Consider the following 24,003-nt stretch of genomic DNA (forward strand, 5'->3'; position numbering starts at 1 on the left):
TATTATATTGACATTCTGATTTGTCAATATAATTTAATATTAATTTCAATTATAGTTAAGATGCACTATAATAAGAAAGTGTGGGAATATTTAACAGCACAACTAGTGAGTACTACCAAAGGTAGAAATATCACTGATCCTATCGTCACTACTAAGCGTCAGAGAAACAAGTACTTTCAAAGAAACTTAAACGCAAAACTAAAAAAAATAATTGAATTTCTGTATTATCCATGCCAGAAAAACATTTGTAAACAAGAGAAAACAACAGTACGGAAACAATTGAGAAATTGGAATATGCCTTCAGTTAGTAGACGACAAAAGCCAAAGAAAGCAACGATATTATATGTGCAGTACTATGAAATAAAGAAAGTATAAGAGCAGCATTAGTAATGGAATGGTAAAACCAATTTTAAGATCCTGGATTATACGAAGATTGAGTTTCCCAGATTCAACAATTTTGTTTTTCTATCTTTCAAGAGATAGAAGGGAAAAGGATAATATCTGTTTGTCATTGCACTTGACATGCGATCATACTTCTTGTGATCAAAACAGTCGGTGGAAACTTGAAACTGAAATGAAAACAAAAGCAAAATAAATAAAACACATTGAAGACCCGTTACTAATGACGGGATTAAAACTTTTAAACGCTTCAATCTTTTTAACTAATTATTTAGAAGTTAGACACAGTGGACGGACATGCGATTACATACATACGAGGGGAAACATACATGGGGGGTCTGAAAAGTTCTCGGCCTAATAATGAAAAAACGAATTTATAATTTCAAAATTATTTTTATTTTTCAACATAATCATCCATAAGACTAATACATTTATCCCAGCGATGCTACCTCGCCATTATCTCGTCCCTGTAATGGTACTCGGTAAGATCTGCAAAATACCCCTCTACAGCTACAATCACCTCTTGATGCGAAGAAAAACGCTGACCAGCGAGGAAGAATTTTAGTTTTGGGAAGAGATAAAAGTCAGAGGGAGCCAAATCTGGGGAACAGGGTGGATGTTCCAACAATTCATAATGCAGATCCCTTAATTTAACCATTGCCAAAACACCTTTGTGGGCAGGTGCATTGTCTTGATAAAAGATGATTTTTTTCTTCTGCAAACCAGGTCTTATTTTTTTCGTCTAGTCTGGTTAAAATATCCGAATAATATTCCCTGGTTATTGTTTTACCTTTTTCAAGATAATTAATAAACAAAATGTTTTTAGCAGCCCAAAACACCGATGCCATGACCTTTCCTGCTGATGGAACCTACTTTGGCTTCTTTGGCGCTGAACAACCGGCTTATGTCTACTCTTTTGACTGCTGTTTGGATTCTGGTGTGTAATGGTGAATCTAAGTCTCATCCTCAGTAATAAATTGATGCACAAAATCAATTTTTATTCTTGTTAAAACGCTCCAAGCACTGTTCAGAGATTTTCATGTGAGTGCATTTTTGATATGCACTCACATGAAAAAGCAAGCGCGCCACCCATCTTGCGCAAGGCTCTTTCATATGCAATTCTTCATGCAAAATATATCCTACACATTCTTTTGAAATGCCTATAGTCTCAGCATTTTCACGCAGTTTGACTCGCCGGTCATCCAATACCATATCGTGCACTTGATCAATGATTTCTGGTGTTATTACACTTTTTGGACGTCCTTCACGTGGATCATCTTCAAGGCTGGTAAGGCCACATTTAAACTCGGCAGTCCATTTCTTAATTGTCGGAAATGAAGAAGAAGAGTGCCAATAAACTTTTATGAACTTCGAATGAATTTCGCTTGGCGTTAAACCTTCTTTTACGAAGCATTTTATAACTGCACGATGCTCAATTGTATCCATTTCAAGGGATACAAGGCAACACTTTTGCTTCAGTCAACTGTATAAAACAAACCACTTAATAGAATGACTTGCAATTTCACATGGATGCTTATGACAGATGTACCAACTTAGAAAAAAAAATCTTGTCGATAGTGTTGCCATCTATGGTCGAGGCCGAGAACTTTTCAGACCACCTTTTTAATACACTAGCGTCGTAGCCTTTGTTGTTCATAAACGATATTTTGAGTTCTTGTATGGTGACTTGGAGCCTTTTTTTTTTTTTTCACTTATTAGGAAAAGGCTTAAGAAGGAGGTAAGAAGAGGTTTTAATTATTATTTACATGTACGCTTGCATCGTTTTTATACATAAAAACTGCAAAAATTATTATTTATGCAGAACCATTGAAACATCATGAAATAAAAATATTTATTTTGGCAAATACTTTTGGATAGCAGTTTATGGAAATAACTCAATCAAAAATACTTCCGTGATAAGAGTCGGTGAGTAGTATGTCAACGATGATTTTTATGGATTTGGAGACCGGGAGATAGAGTTGGTGGTGAGTCAATATCTACCAATCAGTTCAACTAAGTGAATTACGGTAATGCGAAACAACGAATCATTCGGATTATCGTATACACGAGGTGACAAGAAAGTGCAGGAGAAATTTTTAATGAAGTTGGCGTAACCCTAAGGCAGTTACGGAGCGTTTCGAACTTCTCCAACACGTGTGGTAGCTGAGGAGGTGGCAGATATAATTAGCTCAACTTCCTTGCTCGCTAAAGAAGGCTGTAAAGTTATCAGACGGGTGCCCGGCTTAACGCGATTTGTTAGCACTTGGGTGGCGGCTGATGAGAATGCGTAGCTCGCTGGGACGGAAGATGGAGTTAAGTTGGCAGAAGTAAGACGTGAAAATAATGTGTTTTTGACGTTAGGAATTATGGTGACGAAGAAGTCGTCCATTTCTAGAAATATTTATCGCCGAAAAGGACGGAAGAATAAAATAAGATTTGAAATGTCACGCGAAGTATCAAGATATATTCTCAGCATTGATGATTATATCTTATTTCAATGCTGCACGCACATATACACACACACACACACCCTAAGAGAAGCGGATAGATGCATCTTAATTAATAACGATAGTCACGCGTGCTCTTAGGAATTAATGTATCCCCAAGTGGCATTTGTGACTTTGACATTTGTCATGAGGAGCATCGGAATGTGGATCAATTAAAGGAAGCTCATGTTTAGTATTCATGACTGAACAAGATTGATTTTGTGCAGCTAATGTATCGCTGTTATAAAGGAGACTTCTATCACTACGTGTAAAATGCTATGACGTAATAGCTCAGTTAAAAAAAATTGATAAAAGAAATAGATATCAGAGTACACTAGTAAAATCATTGGGTGATATGCACGTGATTACAACGTCACAGGATAAGTTTTGTCATAGATTGTTAGAGTTATCTGATGATTTTTTTTTTTTTGTCATTTTCAAATGTAGTAACTAAATTATTTAAACCTAATATTTAAACATATTTTAGGACCTTAGGATGTGGCCTGTGTTTAAATATGGAATGACAATATTGCGACTTTAATATCAGGTAAAAATTATTGCCCAATCATAGAAGTCAGTTGCGCATGCATCCGGGATACGACAAGCCCAGTTTAGGATATTAGTAAGACATTGACCTAGAGGTTTTCTAAATCAACACGCAAATATAAATTAGTTTCTTGGTTTTGGTGAAAATTTACCAAAAAATCAGATAAACTTAAGAAATTTTGAAGCATGTTGGTTACGTACAGTAGATTGGCAGTGTTTCTGCATATGTCTATCACAAATAAAACATATGTCCGATTTTTTACTTATTTGCTTCCTTGAATACACATCATAATAACAAAGACGTGAGCATTATGTATTTCAAACTGCTTCAGAGAAGGTTATAGCCTTTTGTTTATGAATTAAAACATGTTAACAATACTATTCATATATGACATACAATAAAAATTATTTCTATAATAATTAAAAGTTTGGAAAACTTGGGGGCGGACAGGGGAATTGAACTTTTCTTGTTGCATTCATGATTCAGAGCAACTCGTGTAATGTATGTTAATTAAATGCATTTTGAATTTATCAGATGCTAATACTATGTTAACTGCGTACGTGTTGATAGCCAGCTGCAGGAAGTTTTTCTTGAGGATAGATGCATTTTTAAATTAGCAAAATTTTGATTTATATTTAGTGATAATTCCAGCAGCTTCTTGTGCATATTTAATACAGATTTTGAAAAATTCATTTCGGTAATTTATCTTCATCATCCATCAATGTGTAGATAAAGTAAATATTACAACCCACAGGAAAATTAAAATGCAAGTGATGTGTATCGTCTGCTCGAAATATTTAGCAATATAAAACATGCAAAATTTAAATAATAGGCTATTTGCATATCGATATTTAAAGATTGCTTATTCTTTTTAACAACAATTTCCACACGTCTGCGTAATGCAAAACGTGATTCCTCCCAAATAATGCTTTTTCCTTGTGTAACCAATGCACTTTAAACGTTCTATAATTTCTGACGCTATCACAGTCATCTGCACTGTCCAGTACTTGTCAAGTGTTTCAAATGAGGCCTTCTCATTTTAATTATAGAGAATGTTAAATACGCCTTTAAAACTATAGCAATGTGTGGGCTGCTAATATAAACACTAAACCAAGCTTACCCAGGTGTGAAATGGTCACGTATTCGTTATGAAATGACAAACCATGAATAAATAGGGTGTAGCATAAACAGAATAGCTCTGTTAGCATTAATTTGCTAATTAGCTGTCTTAAACCATGAATTCTGCGACTGTTAGCATAAATGTTAAGTAATTATATTTGGCTTTTTTCACTATTAGGAAAGTGCACCTTTGAATGAATGTCAACACAATACTTTGTGCTCTACTAAGTAAAAACATGTCATTGACGGCATTTCACAGTAATTAAATAAATAATAATAATAAACATCTTGAATATGTGTGTATTAATGTCCAAAAGAATATACTGTAATTTAGACTACAACATTTTTTTTTTTTTTTTTCGTAAAACCCCAGAATGTCTTCTGTTATTTTTAGAATAATTGCACTTAGGTATTCAAACACATATGCAATGCATCATCATCATCGTATGTTACGCTTTTGCGCAGGCCTATACCGCGTAAGCTTCCGTAACCGATAATCTCGTGGAATAGGTTGGTTGCTCCTTATTCCCGGTAGTATCCCATGTCTGTCAAAGCGTGTGTTCATAGGGCCAGTTTGCCTGCTTTGCAGGATAAAAACCCCAGATGAATTGGCGGAAATAAACCTACTGGCCACGCCCAAGACCGACTAATTTGGCTATGGCTGAGGAAGATCCTTAAACTCCTCACGTCGTCGAGGAATCGAACATAGGACACTCCTTCCCCAGGCGCAAAGCCATTAGGCTAACAGCGCGGGCGTGCAATGCATATACATTGAACATATATAAATATGAAACAGGATTTTATAACACGTCATTACAATGTAAAATTAGTATTCTCAGTCGATATAAAAGAAAAATTTAATTATTTGAGATGTGTGACGTCATACTTCTCTAACGTTACAGCCGTTTTACAGTCTTGATTAACGCACAAATTCAAAATCATTTCACCATTCGAGTATACCGCTTGAAAAGCAATTTAGAAATATGTATTTTAAAATTTTCTTACAAACTAATACGATTTTATATATTGTATCTTAAGTTATGAACTTGAGGTTTATTAGTTTATATGCAAGTTTGAACTACGGATATTTCCATTTTTTCTAAAGTCTGAAACTAAAAATGTAACAAAGGATCTGATGTGGACCTTGGGTAATTTTAGCAGAACTCAATCTTGTATATAACTTTTATTTATTTCAGTTTGATATTTTTGCGTCTTTATTTTGACATACGACACTGAATATTACTTTTTTCATGCTTGTAATAATCGCTAGTATTTCCGGAAATAATAATAAAACAAAACTTATTCCGGTTCTCTCTATATATGACAAAAACACTCACATCGATTGTCCATCTTGATTGTCCATCTCCATGATGTTTAGCCAGATAGTCTCAGCAGCTTAATGCATCCCAGAAGCTAGCAAGATGCTACGAAGCCATCGTTTCCTGAGTCACCAGTCCCTTGCAAATCAATAGTGTCTCCATAAAAGAGGGATATAATTATTATCCATCCGATCTCTTGCTATTGCTTATTGCACTGTTACTGCATGCTACTAGCTGAGTTTTATCGAGTTAGAATGTGTTATGAATTTTCTGTCTATTATTATTATCGCTGTTGTAAACATTTGTTGTAGTGCAATCAATTGAAAAGATCCACATTTGTTACAGTATCGGAAATTATTGAAACTTACAGAAGCGCTTATAACCATGATAAATACAAAGTGAAACTTATAGAGTCTTCGTTACTATTAATAATAATAAAAAAAAATCCTTTACTATTCTTTAACCCAGTAGCGTAAGCAGCAGAAATTCTGGACCCCCCCCCCCCCACACACATTCAGTACTATTGTTTTGGTGGTCTGGACGCCGCAATGAGTTTTCTAAGCTTCGATTCGATAAATTTGGTTGTATGGAAATTTTGTTACTATCTGAAGGAATGTTGATAGATAATACATTCTATGGGAAAAAAACGCCATTGACGTATGTAATTATGTTGGTATTATTTGGACCAAAACAACAAATGCAGAATATTGATATTGATTGATTTTGTTTGTTTGCTTGCAGATGAGCTCCCTGATATAAATATGTATTCAATCTCGATGGTTAAAAATGTTAGATACCACATTATTGGGGATCCTTTATATTAGTATACCCTATAAGTTGTTATCAAACGCTTATTGTTTTTGATTAGACAAATTGCATTCAGCTGTAAATCATGCTTTAATAGGATTCTAATCATCTGCTTAATTACAATGTCTGGAAAATTTCTGAGGGGAAAAAAAAAGTACGATAGATGAGAAACTAGGCTTCGTTAGAGAAATTTCCATATAGTTTCTAACTGTATAATAAAATGTATTCTTTTATCGACGCTAGGACTAGAATTGATTCTCTTTTCTCTAAAATGTCTTTTTTTTTTTTTTTTGGAAGGGAGGATGTAAGCATACGCTATCGAAACATCTGTGACTATTGGAATAGAAAACTGGGTCTGATAACGTGTGTTGTCAAGGTTGAATTTATTTGTTTCTCGAGATGAAAATAGATGAAAAACCCAAGTTTCCGGATGTGTGTGTGGAGGGAAAATCCTTTCGTCTCTACATGAGATAGACAAACTGATATTCAAATTTTAAAAAAATAGTTACTCGCATTCAAGACGGAAAATGGGGAATAAAAAATATGAGATTAGTGAAATGTTGGAATAATTCAAATGAAGGCTGAACAAATTAATAAGGCTTGCTTTATTTAATGTAGACAAATACATACTTCATGTGCTCTACGTGACACACACACACACACACACACACACACACACACACACACACACACACACACACACACACACACACACACACACACACACACACACACACACACACACACAAAGGAATTCAAACCTGAGTTTATCACAAACAGTGGTTAAATTTAGCCGGGCTCTCCAGGGCCGGACCCGGAACATTTTTCTCTTTTGTGACTTTTCTCACTTTACCGTAATTAAGCCTAACGCGAAACAGACAGCATTGGCAGGTTATTAAGACGTGCATATGATTGGTGCGGTATTAACAAAGGATCGCGCGATCGAAAGATAAAAGCATAGCCGACAATTCAGTTGAAATGCTAACTCTCTTCAACCAAATTCCATATGTGAAACTGCCAGAACAACACTCACTATATAAATTTAAAAAAATAAATCAGCTAACGCGTTTTATTCCATTATAGGGAGTAGGCGAGGCCTTTTAACCCTATCTAGCTTTTGGAAACTGAGTGGGTGGGCAGTTCAATCTCCACCGGTAGCCAATCAGAGATAGTTGGCCCATGTCTATCACTAATTATAGCAGCCACCGATGAAGAGGCTGGCAAACACGTGCTGCCACCTAACCCTAACAAGATATGTTACTGTCTGAAATAATGTGGGTACTTCGGTCAATTTTCTTGAGTTTACAGGATAAAAAACCCGAGTTTCCGGGAGGAAAAAAACCACTTTCCCATGCCAGAGATCGACTAACTCGGGAATCGGTCGAAGAAAGGCTTAGAAAAAGTTCCTCCAGCCGGCCACTAGACTTGAACTTAAGTCTGACTTTGAGCGACCAAGCGCACAGGACATAAGCGCCACTTCAACTGAGCTACACAGGCCTTGTCACTCATTATATATATATTTCTTAGTTTTAACACGTTCGGTTGAATTTTATTGCTGCCTTTGCGGCAGACGAACTCACACGCATCTAATTAATATCAATAGATTTTCTTTAGATACTGTGTTTGCCGGTGCAACATATGGTTTTGCTTGAGTCTGTACAGCATAGTTTCTGTATGAGGGGACATGTGATTTATTAATTAGTGTCGTTTTTATCCCAGTTGTCTTCAATTGCACTATTTGTTGAGAAATATATTACAGACTGTTCATACCTTATTCACTGACATAACAAAATTACTTGTTTTTCTTGCCTCTGCAGTATAGTGGCTATTGAGGAGGGCCGTGTTGTTTGCTGCTGCAAGCGGGTTACTATCGCCCATATTTAACCTTTTTTTTCATATATGAGGTATATGCGAAACTTTTTAATTTCTTTTTTCGAAAAGTAAAATCAGGGGTGAGAGTTATATGCAAGTAAGTACGGTATTTCAATTATGGATAAGTACATTGGTACCTTCTTTAAACGGAAAAATAGCTCGGATGACAGGGATAATACAAAACGAGTTTGTAATGACAGTTTGTGTGTAGTTTCTGAAGAGAAAGAGGTCTGTAATGAATCCACAGAAACACAGAATTCCCATCAGTTGCAATGCGATAATATTAATACGCTGAACGAAAGGAATGATTTGCGGACTTGCTGGACACTCGACCAGTGGATCGCAATCAATGGTAAATACAACTGGTTATTTTGTAGGAACATTTTTCTGTTTTGTGATTTTTCTCCCTTTACGATAATAATGCCTACATTATTGTGTTATTATTCAACAACTGTTTACAGTTTTGAATGTGTATATAAAGTCAATATCAACAGTCACCTCATTACGAACACGGAACGCGTGATGAAAGGGACGGGGAGGTTTGGAGCTTTCCCGGGATAGTATTCAAAAGGTAAATACAATTGGTTATTTTGTATAACGCCCTGGAACTTATTCGTTTAGAATTTAACCACTGATCACAAACAACTTTTTGTTATTTGTTTTGTTCAGGATGTTTATCTGAATGAAATCTAAATATTTACTTAAGTTTCCGGAATAAACAAGACTAAAACAATTTCCAGTTTTATCTTCGTGATCTTTCAGTTAAATATTAGCAAGGCACACTATTTTATTACAGACAGAAAATTTTCTTAATTGTTATAGACGGTTCACAGAGAAATGGTTTTTCATGTTCATATATCTACTCTATAATATAAAATGATAAGCCTTTTTTTGTAACGTTTTTTGTCAAGTTATTTGAAACGTTTTGAAACTCTGGGCTACCCTGAGTGTCGAGTCTTCAAAATTCGGTCATCAGAATTCAAGGAGAACAGGCCTGCCAGTCCGGAACTCAGGGGGTTCGGCGCCGGGGGAGGGTAACCCCTTTCGAGTCTTCAAAATTCGAGTCATCTGAATTCAAGGAGAACCGGCCTACTAGTCTGGAACTCGGGGGGTTGGGCGCCGTATGCGCCGGGGGAAGGAAACCCCTCCCTTTCGAGTCTTCAAAATTCGAGTCATTAGACAAGGAGAACCGGCCTACCAGTCCGGAACTCTGAGGGGGGGGGAGCCGTAGGCGTCAAGGGGGAGGAACCCCCTAGTAACAGATAATGTATTATTTACTACTTTTAAGTTGTGGAGTTTTTCCGCCTGGAAACTTGAGTTTTTCTCGCAATAAATAAATAGTCAAAGAACATATGTAATTAACCGAAATACTCGCTTCAGGGCCGCAACTTGTTCAAGTAGGTAATTTTTACCCCCCCCCCCCCCACCCAATATCCACTGAATAAAGAGACCACATTAGATGGAGTTGTGTCCCAATGAAAAACCAAGAATAACGATCTTAATAATACATTCAAACTCCATTTACGGACTACTTTATTTTGCTAAATTTTATTACAGCTATTAATTATTTTATTTATTTATATTTTTTAGAAGGTTGCACTTTACAATGTTTTACTTATTAAAAAAAAGTTTTCATTTTTTCTCTAATCGTATTCCGTGGTAGAGATGTTATAACCTAAAGGAAAAGTTTTTTTTGATGATCGGCGAAATTTTAATATAAATGTATTGAAATAATCACAATTAGAAGTGAAACAAAAGTAACTAAAACGAAACTAAAATGTTTGTATTAAAAAAGTATTTAAGACAATGCATTTATTAAAAGATAAATACAATATCTAGTGGATTAATGTTGGTTAAATTAATGTAGTTAAAACCCTATCGTAGTTCCATAAACGATATATTTGCTTATTGATATGTAACATTTGATTTGATATAATGAAATAAGAATTACAGTGATGTAATTTTTCTGCATTGTTTTTATATATTTATTTTTTATTAATTCTAAGCAATTTTGTTTAAAATATATCAGCTTTAGTATACTTCAGGTAATTTATGTGAGTTTTCTTGACAGTAATAACTATCGCATGAGTGATATTTTCATCACCAAAGCGACACCTATGGGAGCAATTATAATTACGCTCATAGCTGTCATGTCATAGATCACACGAGTTTCTAACATTGTAATTACTTGCATTCAACCTCGATTTTAACCATTATGATGATAATGCCAATGCAGGTAGTTCAGGTTTATAACAATCAAGATAAATAAATGAAAGAAAATATTGTATTAATGTACAAATTATTAAATAAAGTTTTAATAAATTGTTGTATTAATTAAAACACAAAAAACACTTTTAGATGACAACAAAAAATATCACAGGAGTGTTGATATTAGCATTTGGCCATATATTCTTTTGTTAAATCCTGCTTTATTATTCTATTTCTCAATTTTTTAATTATAAGTAATTATTTTTAAATAAAAAGTTGAAACTTAAACAATTTAAAGTGTTTTCTTTAGCTACCCTATTATTTTTTTGCTAAAAATAAAATAAATGATAATAGCATTGTACACCATGTAGAATGTTTTGTAATATTTTATATAAATCATTGCATTGCATTTTTTTATGATGTCATGAATCAATCGACCGTGAGATGGGGTCGATTGGTTCATTAATGCCCTTGGGGGTGATGGATAGCAACGCAAAGCTGTACCAATGAAGTTTAACTGAGGTTCGGCTGTTGCTCTTATCCCCTTGGGCGATGAGTTTTTGAGTTCGCTCTCTTAAGGTTTTTGCCTTAAGGGAGCACTTTGAGTCTCCGGGGAAGGTGTTCTCCGGCACGGCCCGCTGAGGGGCTTTGTCGGTGAATTATTTTCCTCGGAATTTGAGCGGTTCTGCTCGGTAATCGAGTTTCAATGAGTAGAACCAACGCTGAGATTTGGACGGTCTTTCGCCCACGAATGAGTGGCCTAGAGATCGTCCATATCCATATTTTTGAGATTGAACCTTTACTTACATAGTCGATTGATTCATTCAATCCAATACACTTGGAGGGTAATGGATGGCAATGCTTAGCTAATGAAGTTCTTACTGAGGCTCGGCTATTGCTGTTACCCTCCGGCCATGATCAGAGCTTTAATAGCTCAATAACACCTTATACCTACACTGTCCTCTACAGATAACGGGGAAGATGAAAAGCATTCTTGCTTCGCCCCTTTAAGCCAGTCCTTATAAGGACTTATGATGTCATGAATAGAGCCATAGAGCTTTCTTTCGACAAAGTATTTTATTTATATTTATTTTTTTATTATTATTATAATCGATTTATGGTATGGAGGCAAATTGGCTTTCATTAGACTAAATGAAAAAGTGAAGGATACTTGTATAGGCTTTAAAGAAAAGTTCGTTCTTCCAGTTGTGTTAAGGGGTTTGTTTCTTTATTAGTTACAGAATAGAAGCGGCAGCACTTTAAAAACTTGTGAACGAAGTTTACGCAATCACTTATAGCATTACACCACCCACCATTACTGATGAGTGGTGCACAGTCAGAAGTTGGCGAAATTCCTCGGGAGGAGGGAAAATATCACCCTTCGTCCTTGACTGAAGGCATCGAAAGTTTATCTAAAATTCATGACTTTGGTTAGCTGTTTGCAATGCATCCTGTCACGCAAACACAGCGCATGCCGCAAACTACGTGCTGACATAAACGGATACGTGATTGAAACGCGACAGTACACGAGGCCTTGCTTCTGCTTTTAGTATGGCGGTCTTTGTTGAACGTAGCTTTCTATCATGGCATTAATGAGTAATGTGTGTGTGTGTGTGTGTGCACTCTGCTAGTCTCTCACAGGACTCAACGAACGCTTATACAGGTTTTATTTTTTTGAAATGAAGTGAGCTAGCCAGAGATAGGGACAGTACACAATCAAACAGCTACTGTGTACAAGAACATATTAAAACAACTTTTTCACGCTCTTACCAAATCCTGTGTGAGATACCCTTATTTACTCATGCAACTTCTTCGCCAATGCATTATTTCAGTTTGTTAAGTGCAAAGATAATAGCAAAGTATATATTCGTCTTGTGACTCATCCATTAAGTCTCTTATGTAAAATAGGGAAACCACAGAGGCAAAGTTATTTGCCCTTGAGGAGAGGAGCCATTTTGTTTCACTTGTGGATGCAGCGCCAATATGTGGGTGGCAGAAAAATTGCTGTTTTCCTATTAATTTCGCAAGATCTGTAAACATAATGGGGGGGGGGGAACCTCTCAAATATACGAGCATGCGCAGACCTGATGTGATGCGAATATGTGTCTACACATCTTTCTACATTCTTTCTCTCTCTTTTGTGCTTAACTGCACTGAGAATAGAATTGCCAATGACAATTTCTTTAAAAATTGACTTGATTGTTTTGTTGACTATCTGAACTTTTTACCCTTTCTCGGGCTGAGATGAGTTGCCAACCAAACATCTCACTTAGAAATTTCAAAAAATAAACGAAACACCAAGCGTCATTTTTATAAGCCGAAGGTTATGCATTTAAATACCGAAGAAGTAAAAATATTTTCCGCATTCCAGATTATGAAACTGTAGCCTTAGATTTCCTAAGATTTTTGAGATTTTGAGCATTACTAAATTCAGATGGTATTCTTTGCTATTTCAGTAAAAAAAGAAAACGTTAAGGGTAACACAGTGGTTGGCTACGCTTTGATCAGACACCGCAGTCATTAATATTTCTTCCATTAGTATTATTTCATTCCATTTATAGCTGCCTCAGCAACCTTTTACATATCTCCGATTCCTTCAGCAATAGAGTGTTGAGCTCTCCAATATATTGGGATGCGAAGTGTCCCAAAATATTCTTTCAAAACTGTAGACTCTATACAAGAGTCAGAGGGCGATCAGAATAATTAACAATTCCTCTCTTGTGGATTGAGTCCACTTCTAGCGCACGGACACTCAGTTTGAATACCTCTTCTAGCAACATTTCACAGGCAATGTTCATGTGAGTTTACATCTATAATTCCATCCTCTCTCTCTCTCTCTCTCTCAAAAGAAGTGAATACCGCGCTTTTAACCATTCACCAACAAGTTGCAGGTCAGCTCCTAACCCACTGTACCAACTACACCTCCCCTATTCATTCATCCCTGGGCCCGAAATGAGAAATATGAAACGACCTGGTTACCCTCTCCGTGTTTCCCAGCAACTAATCTAGAAGCATTCGTGGATACACAACAAAAAGCAAAATATTTTATGCCTTTATAATGCTATCACATCCATAGTAACGGGATAATATAGTTTCACAATCTTACATGGGTAAGAATCTTATTATTAAATATTAAAATAAGAAAAAACTTTTTGCCATTTCGAATTTAATAAAAATATAAATTAAAAGATAACTGAAAGAAAAAGAACGAGGTATTTTGTTGATTATATTAATACCAACTAAGATATTTTGATGATTCTGATTTCAATCCGAAGGTTGAAATCAGAATCAGCCAAAATATTGCGTCTTTTTTTTTCATTACTCTACCAGTTTAAGCAACTGTTTCGCTTTATATGATGCAAGCAAATTTTCCACTTCAGTTCTCCCTGGTCTAATCAAAACAGCTCTTAAACCTGACGATTTGGCTTTCTTCCACTCAACATGCCTCAGTCGTTTTAAAACCATGGAATCGTGAATATTTCCAGTCTGTATTTTTCGCCGAACTTCAGTCATGCATGTAGATGTAATTTCAACTCATGCCTCGCTAGTAATACTGATGACGTCCTACATATTAAATTTATAAAAACTTCATAACTGTTAGTTTCCTATCAGCGTCTGCTTCCTTAATTAATCTCGAGATTACTCAGAGCAAAGGATGTGTTTTAAATGACAACCACATCTTGATATCGTACGTTGAGCTGTCGTCATATCTCCTGCTAGAAAATCTACTATTGGAAAAATCAGAATCAGTATAATGAATATATATATATATATATATATATATATATATATATATATGAATAGAGCCATGTTGTTCTTATGAATATATGTTCTTATGAACAGAGACATATAATATATATATATATATCAAGATGATGTAGTATGCAAATAGTTAGTAGTTGTTGTTTTTTATTTTTATTTTTTTATTATCACTTTATGGAGGCAAATTGGTCTCCGTTCGACTAAATGAAAAACCCAAGGATGCTTGTAAGGCTTTAAAGAAAAGTTCGTTTTTCCAATTTGTTACAGACTTGCCCCTGATTCCATGGTACACTTTGGCAGTTTCGGATACCTTAATCACAATCCCTATATGCAATATTGGGATTGTGGAATACTGACTATGAAGACGGGTTGAGAGAATGTAAACTACAGAAGCTAGTCAATAGGCAGAAGAGGGGTGACATGATTGAGACATAAAAATTGCTAAGGGGATGCTTTTCAAATAGATACCGAGGATATTTTTCAAAGGATATTTTTGCCTCCTTGATGAGTCGACTCCAGGAGGTGTTTGTATAATAATAATAATAATAATAATAATAATAATAATAATAATATCAAAATAATTAAAGATAATTTTATTTAATTTTTATGACACTGTGGTTCATAGGGGGAGATGCATTGTTAGGTAATTTCTGAGAGACGTTTATTTCGTTTGGTAGTTTCTGAAAGGAGAGAGAAAAGTTTTTTTTTAAACTTTTGCAGACGAATATTGTTGCCTGATATATTGATAACCCTAAGGACTGCAACGTATAATTTAAGTATAAGGCCATCTCTTCCAAGGTAATTGAATTTAACGTCATTTTTTGGTCATCACGGTGTTCAGTGCAGGGTTTGAAAAATTAATAATACTATAATATTACATTAATATTGATAACGGTACGCTTTTGAAATAGTGGGCCATATTCTTAGTTAAAGCAATTTAAAAATAGTCGTCGTCAACCACTGCTATACATAGCGGAAATATTTAGGTTTTGTGAAAAATGTTCTCAGCTGAAGATGCGTTTGATGACGAAAATTAGTATTTCAAATTTAACAAATTAATGTTTATACTGTTATCGAGGTTTGATAGAAACTTGACTTCTTAAGATTAGCCATATTGTAAAGCAGAAAACCGAATTCATATTTTGTTATTTATCTCATTGTTTAAATCCTTTTTATGACAGTATTATTTTAACGATCCGCTTTTGCTGTGTATTTCTACATCTCTCTCTAACGCCACCTTACGGAGATACTTCGAAATGACTTTGAAAAGAAGCGATTTACGTTTTCTGTAATTTTAATTTGAGAATAAAATAAAATAAAATAATACTGGGAATTTTTTCCCCGGTCATTTCACAACGTAAAAATAGGATGATTAATGGGGTTGCTATAGTTGTAAATGTGTTTGCAGTTCTGCCTAGTCTGAGGAAAAATATTGCTGGAAACAATCTTTTCTTCTGCAAAGTGCAAGCCCATTTAGTTATATGAAAATGAATTCATAGCAGTGTATTGTACGTTCCATTTCTTGGAGGAAAGTCATTTTCAGAACACAATATTACAACTCGAAAAAAGAGTAATTTACGTGCGAAAACTTATGAAAGGGTAATTTATTCTTCAATTTGGAGACGAGAATGAAAATGATAATTATTTTCGTGATACATCTACGCTTGAAATGTTATTTGGGATTATAAATTTACAGTTGCCATCAAATATTTTCCTCAACATTCGTGTAGTTGGTTATTTATTCACTAGGGGGATTCATAATCGTGATTTTAAAATCAAGTTTATTATAATAAAGTAGCAAAGAGCATTTCTTCCTTGCTTTTACCCTGAAAAGAGTCAGACGGTTTGGACAAAACTTTTTTCACTGGAATGACTTGGTTCGAATCCCGTCTGGGACATGAAGATCCTTTATTAGAAGTTTCCAATCGAAGGTGAGCTATTCGTTCTCATAGGCGACAGAAGGTTTATCATCCTGGAAATTGTCACCCCACAAACTAGCAAGGAGAACGCACACCATTTCCTCATGAAAATATATATTTGGGCAGTCATCTAACCACCTTATTCTAAAATTACGGCTATGATGCCAATCTGAGCAAATCGTGTGTCTTAAGGGATTTTGTTTACAGTGGATTATTATTATTATTATTTTACCTTAAAACACCAGCATTATCTTTCCATTTATCTTGCTTGCTAATTATTTCTGCCTGCTTTAGTAGTTCCCGAACTCGGGGACATGTGGACAAATACGTAGGGAAAAATAATTTTTTTTGAACTGGTAAAAATTATATAGCGACATTTTTCTCTGAAATCGAGAAGCTACTCTCTCTCTCTCTCTCTCTCTCTCTCTCTCTCTCTCTCTCTCTCTCTCTCTCTCTCTCCAGGCAATATATCGTGCTACAGATTATGATTCATATGTAGCTGTGGACATGAAGTGAAGGATGAGAATAATGAGATGGTAACATTTTATTGCTGACGACTATTAAGATTTTAATAATTTTATTTCCCCCCCCCCCCCCCCTTTTTTTTTTTACTGTGAATAGCAATAATCATGCTTTGGCCAAAATGAAAAGAATAACTAATGAGCAGCAGTATTATGTAGCGAAAATAAAATCAGTAAAATGCCAGTAATCCATGCAATCGATACTAGCTATTAGCTATGCACCAGCAAATCGAACCCAAATATTTCTAGTAATGATTTTTTGACTCCCACACAGTCGCACCACCGTGGAAATCGAGACTGTAGAGTTCAGTACATAGTGTTTGAATATACAGCTCGGAGCTATTGATAGATGGGAGGAATACGCAGCTTATTTTAGCACTCTTCTGTTTCTGTTCCTTTTCATCCTCATCATGTTTCTGTTTATTTTATTTTATTTCATTTTTTTTTTATTAGCCGGAAATATTCTTGAGTGCTCTGATTGGATTGTTCCACCACAGGGTGGAATGAACTAATAATTCTTCGTCGGAAGTTAAATCTAACTTTCGGTGAAATAAATAAATTAAAAAAAAACAACTAAGGATGTTCTAATAATTTTATAACATAATGTACGTTTGGCTTTCTTTTTATCTGGCAACCCAGAATTCATCCTCCTCTTTTAAGGAGGCAAATTGGAGAGAGATAAACGCGCCACTGAAAAACGTAACATGCGGATATCCTATGGCCTTAGATGTCTTGGTCCGAATACGAAAATAACACCAGGTGTCCCTCTTGTGCCGAAAACTAATTGCTGAGTGGATTGCATACATTTAATCTATTTTAATGAATATAATGAAGATTAGTTCTACACAAAAAGACTAAACCGTGCAAAAAAAAAAAAAAAAGAAAGAAAAAACGGTTTGTCGTTTAAAGCAATTTTAAATCAGCTCTCATTGTTATCCCTAATTAAATTCCGTCACATCGTAGTTATTGAATCCCATTAGTGCACTCCGTTATTACCGCGTAAGCAGAGATACCCGTAACACACTGCCCATAAATTTTACCATCTCGTGGAACTCAAAGATTAAATACTCAACCCTCTGCTGCTTTTCGACGTAATAAAGGTGGCCATTTAAAGTATTGTGAGGAAAATAAAGTCCTAAAATACGGAATTAATTTTTAATTTATTTCATTATGACAGAAATGAAAGTTCTTGTTTATTCAGAAAGAATGCAGTCATATTTATGACGAGGAGATTTACAGTTAACTTAGAGGGAAATAAATAAATTGCAAACGCCAAGGACAAGACTCGACGCCCCTGATTTCATGGTACACTTTGGCTGTTTCGGATACCTTAAAGTGTGTCTGTTAATTTAACGCATTGTCTGCAGGAAACAAAAGCCTCTCAGTTGATAAGTGATTTAGAGAGTAACCTTTATTCGTTTTGGTATACTTAAAAGTTCCCACTTTCCCAATCCGGCAGACACTATTATTTACTTCAAGAAACAATTGTAATCTATCTTACTTTCATCTCTTAAAAGAGAAGATTAATATCCCGAAAGAACGGTAGTTGCTGATTCAGTTGCTGGCGCAGTATTGGCTTCATGCCATGGTCGAGTAATCCCACAGATAGTAAATCAAAAACTTGGAATGATAGCGGAGTTTGCTTTTATCTTTTATCCTGTATAAATAGTGGGTTGGCTCCAGTTCACTACTGTAGAAATAGAGCGTGAAAAGATTTCATCTGCTCTTCTTCCTCACTTTATTCCACTATCTGTAGTTTGAAATCTTGTCAAGTAGCGTATGTTTTCTTTGAAGATAAAAATGGGCTTTGTTTGCTTGGTGTCAGTAAGTTTGTGAAGCCAGATTTAATTGACACCAAAACTTGCCTTTAATGAGAAAGTAACAGCATGGATGAAGATTGTGTTTTTTTTATTTTTCAATAGCTACAACCATCGTTCATTTATTGTAACTTATTTATTAGCACAAGTGAAAATGTCCGACATATAGCTCTGTTTTGTATTGTACAGAGTAATCCTCACTAGACAGTAAATTCTCTTTATGTAGTTAAGAATACTTAATAGACTCTGTTAAGGACATTCGATCAAGGATTGTAGATGATTAAGAGTAATCCTGCATCATTTATCGATTGTAACATCCATCTTCCGTTCTCTATTCAATAGTAATTACCGATTGCTCCAAAATAATCTTCGTAATGAGATGAACCAATCCTATGGGAATGCGAGCTCACAAATACATTAAGATTCTCGTAATGTATTTGTGATCTGAAATTCTCCGCAATGGGATGTACAGAAAATATTAAACAATGGGAATATTAATAGTCTCCTTTCGTAACAAATCCCTCCGAGGTCTGAACTACTATCCAGTGTAGCGGAATTTCCCAGAATCAATGAGACCAGTTGCTACTGATCAATAGTTCTTAGACTGTGCTCAATTATTTATTCAAGGACAACCGAAAAGTTTTCGGAAATTTCACTTTTCATTGCAGGTAGCAGTCCATTGACAATTTTCTAAAAGACGTAGGCATTATGTTGAACTTATACAGATGTCCCTTTCCAAGTTAGTGATGATGAAGCGCCATTCCACCTTTGGAGTAGTACTGATTCCAACAGTTTACTTTGCGAGTGGCTTTCTGCAATGAGATTGATCTTTAAGAGTGATTTAGCCAAAGTTGTAATTTTTTGAATTAGTTAAATACTGTGCCTTGCCTTAAATCATCTTGGCCACTCGCTCATCTCCATTTGATTTTTTTCTATTTCATGAAACGGTCATGAACAACAAGAAAATAATTACTTGAGTATCAGACATGCAGTTCGTATGTTATTTATAACGCAATAACAAGCTCTTTATATTGATATACTGAATATAACTATTTAAATGAAAATACAAATAAAAAATTACAAATACAAACAGATTCTTGAACGTTTGCATCTACCATCTACTTAATGCCTTCTTTTATTTTTCAGCAATTTATTTTCTACCAAGTTATATATCTGAATTGAAACCCGATTTCCTAAAATTGCGAAAGACAAACTTGGGAATCATGTTCTGTATATATATATATATATATATAGATAGATAGAGAGAGAGAGAGAGAGAGAGAGAGAGAGAGAGAGAGAGACGAGACTTAAAGCAATCATATAACATATATCCCTGTCGTGATTACTTTCGTATCCTAAGCCACTATGACATGCCTTCAACTCAAACTGCAGTAACCTCTTTCAGTGCGTGCTTTCATAGTTGATTGTTTTGGTAATAACTAAAAATCTTTTATTCATAATAAAATTGTGCGTGACGTTTGGACGAAACTGTTCAATCAGCTAGATCTGCTCCACTAATCTTTTGCTCTGTCGTGTATTACTTCAAGCGTTTCCAGATGTAGAGATTGTGTTCTGACATGTTTTGACTTGCATCAGAAATAGTTGCATAGAAATTCAAATAGTCTGTTAATAGTAGCCGTAATATATCCATAATGATGTGCACAAATAGTGCCCTTGGTATGTTTAACAGCCATATGGGGATGAAGCAATATCACGAACAATAGTTTGACGGTATTCTAATGTTCGGAGGAGAATATTAGCTGCATTGACAAAGCAGGAAACCAAATATTTCATGGAAGGGACAGAGGAATTTGTGACTTTACACTAAAATCTTCTTCTTTATTGACCCCAACACATCAAGTTCTCAAGAGCACGTAGAAATCTCAACTTCGACTTATGGGCTTGTCATCATCCACTTTTAATTCGTTGCAATGGCTAGCATGATTCAAATCAAACAAGTCCCTATTCGTCAAGACTTTATGAAATTTGTAAACAGTGTATGCATGCAAAGCTTTAAATTTTTTCAAAAAAATTACGCGGCGTTTCTATATCATCACCTTTTGGTTCTATTACATGAGCACCACCCAATGACACTTAGCTTGAATGAATAATGGCAGGCGTTAGATTTATATCATTCTTCAAGCACAAGTTATGCTTTGAGACTCGCAAATAAATCTAAAGGCATTTAGACTGGTGAATCTGCTTTTTTGAATAATTCTGCATGAGTATAAGCAGGAAGAGAAAAATAATTTGAAAGTGCGTAATGTTCTTGTACTGTCTATGCTTAGTTTTTAACGTTAGTTGCATGTTTAGTCTAAAAATAAATAAAATAAAAAAACATGTATCGTTTGCATACATTGCACAGATGTTTGTGCTTGGGTTATATACCATAAACCTTGAACGTATGAGTACATACAAAATATCAACCGTACCTCTGTTTACATTTGCCACTGTTGCCGTCAGTTCCTGTTTGAACAGATGCGTAGTTTCAATTCAGGAGGATGGAGGGAGGGTAGAGGGGGGACACGAATTATTTGCTCTCTCTCTCTCGTTCATCTTCAGCGGCGAGTTGACCTTTCTTCCTCCACAGCTGTGACGTGTTCCACTGGACAGCTATGAGAGGAAGAGAGCAAATAGGAGCACAGCAGAAAAAAGCCATCGGATCGATCGCATTGAACGAGAACTCGACAGGGATATTTCTCCTCTTGACTAGGAAAGCGACACGTGGGGGCGATTACTGTCTTATGCGTCCATTGCTCTCCTAGGTTTTTCCAATGGGGCGATAAAGAATCGTTGCCGAGCACATTGTCGAAATGTGTAGCTTAGCTTTTGTGAGTGTGTCAGTCTAGGTAGCGAGAAGGATGGGGAGTTAATGACAGGTCTTCATTAATCAGCTAGAGAAGAGCTATTTCTGAATATTATTCTCGAGAATATGACTGCCACTACTGAGCAACGATAAGCTACTTATATAAAGGCACTTGGCTGAAATATTACGACCTCAACCAGCAGTTTTTACATTAGGAAATACATCTCGATTACTGAGATCGTCATTTTATCCTTGAAGACAAGTAAAATATGTATAACAAAGGCTGATATAATCACTTTGACATGGGCAAAACTATGGTATACCTTACCTCAGAAAAAAAGATATAATCCCCCCCCAAATATCCGTTATTCTCTAGAAATATCTGTCTCAGAAATAAGATGCTGCAAAACAACTTACATAGCTTTAAGCACAACTTTGAAGGACGATATGACTTCGTCAAATGACTGATGCATTCGACTTAGGCGGACATCAACCGATACATATTAAGAGAAACTAGAACTCTCGTGTTCGATAAGAGCCTCTGTGGCTTAGTTGGTTTCGACAAAGTCCTTGGTTGAGAAGACCTAGGTTCGAATCCCGTGTATGACTCGAGGAACCTTTATTAGGGCTTTTCACTTAAAGGTGAGTTAGTTGACCTCATACGAAGGCGGAGGATATTCGCCACTCAAAAGCAAATTGGCCTCTGAACGCACACATATCTACAGATAGTCATAAATAAATATATATATATATATTTATATATATATCATCGGTTCCCAACCGGTGGTACACGTAACCCCCGGGGTACGTGCTGGGCCGTTCAGGATTACACGAAAAATAATCAGTAATGGCGGAAAAACAAGTAAAGTAAACTATTTTACATTAAGATAGACACTGAACAAAAGTGTCAGTATTTAAAAACAGCTATTTTAAAAACAAGGGGTACAATTTATAGAAATGGGTTTAAAAGGGATACGCAAGTGGAAAAATATTAGGAACCACTGATATATATATATATATATACACGAAAATTATTATTATTATTAACTGCGAGATGTAAGAGATTAGAGCTTCAACACTGATTTTGCACAATTATAGATCTCAGATAGAGATCCATGATGTGCTGTAAAAAGTATCTCCTGGATGGAGATGACACTTGACAGGACAACGTTCGATAATGTTTATACGAATCATAGTTATGCTATTCTTAAATTGCTCGTTTCAGAACAAGAATGACACGAGGAATCTTCATAACTACTTTCACTTGAAGATGAATTAGCTGATCTCATACTGCGACTGCAAGATTTTTTTTTTTTTTGAAAAACGGTTTTCTTCTTCCTGCAAAAACAAACAAATCGGACAGATAACCATGGTCTAGGCAAGTACATTACATCTGTAAACTGCGTGTGGATATGTTCTTCGGCCTGCTTGTCTAATTTGCGGGACAAAAAATCGTCTTATCACTGAGCTTTACCTTAAACTGATAAGTATTATAATGGTTCCACAGATTTTTTGGGGAAAAGTCGAAAATTACACCTGGTCGTGCAGTGTTTCCCCTACTCCTAATAACCTGATCGTTTATCATAATATCTTGAGACAGTATTTATTGATGCAGAGGGAGGATCCCCTAATCAACTGAACTATAACATTGTTGTACGCCTTAAAATAGCGAAGTTTCTTTGATACATTTTCTGAAGTTATCGTAGATGACCTGGCTAAAATCCTATTCAAATAAATATTTCTTATTTTTACTGAGTTATTTATTTTTAATGAAGCACAAAACATAACGTAATATTTTTGCAACCCTCTGATCAAGGGAGAAATATAATATTTCCCTGGTTAACCAGCTAACACACATATATATGCCAGGGAATTTATATATATATATATTTACAGTATAGCTATTGGATTTTACAAATGACTACGTTCGTTGTGATAATAATTAAATAAATGAAAAATAATTAAATAAAAAACTGATAAAAATCTCCTCACACTCATTAACATATCGAAAGTGTTTGTTAATCTGTTATGATCTTCGGATGTTGTCCTTGGCTTCAATTCCACTTACTATTGTGTCAGGCCAAGGCCGTCGCCAGATTAGATCTCGCCCTGAGGCAAACAATTAAATATCGCCCCTGGTGGATTCTAAGACAAAAATATAAGAAAATCTCCAATTGCTATTTTGTTTTTATTACACGAGAAAGAATAATGCGAAAATTACATAATAATATTAATTAAATGTTTGCTCTACAGGGATATCGCACAATAAAACTGTTTATAAGCTCTCCTAAATTTAAATTATAAGCAATGTTCGCCTCTATCGATATAGTTGCTAGACCAACCAATCTTTCTTGGATCACTGCTGTTCGTAAATAATTTTTAATCTGTGTAAGCTTGGAAAAACTTTCTGCACTTGCTACG

The sequence above is a fragment of the Typopeltis vanoorti genome, chromosome 2 (genome assembly GCF_054136105.1).
Source record: "Typopeltis vanoorti isolate ZY-2024b chromosome 2, IOZ_Tvanoo_1.0, whole genome shotgun sequence".
Lineage (NCBI taxonomy): Eukaryota > Metazoa > Arthropoda > Arachnida > Uropygi > Thelyphonidae > Typopeltis > Typopeltis vanoorti.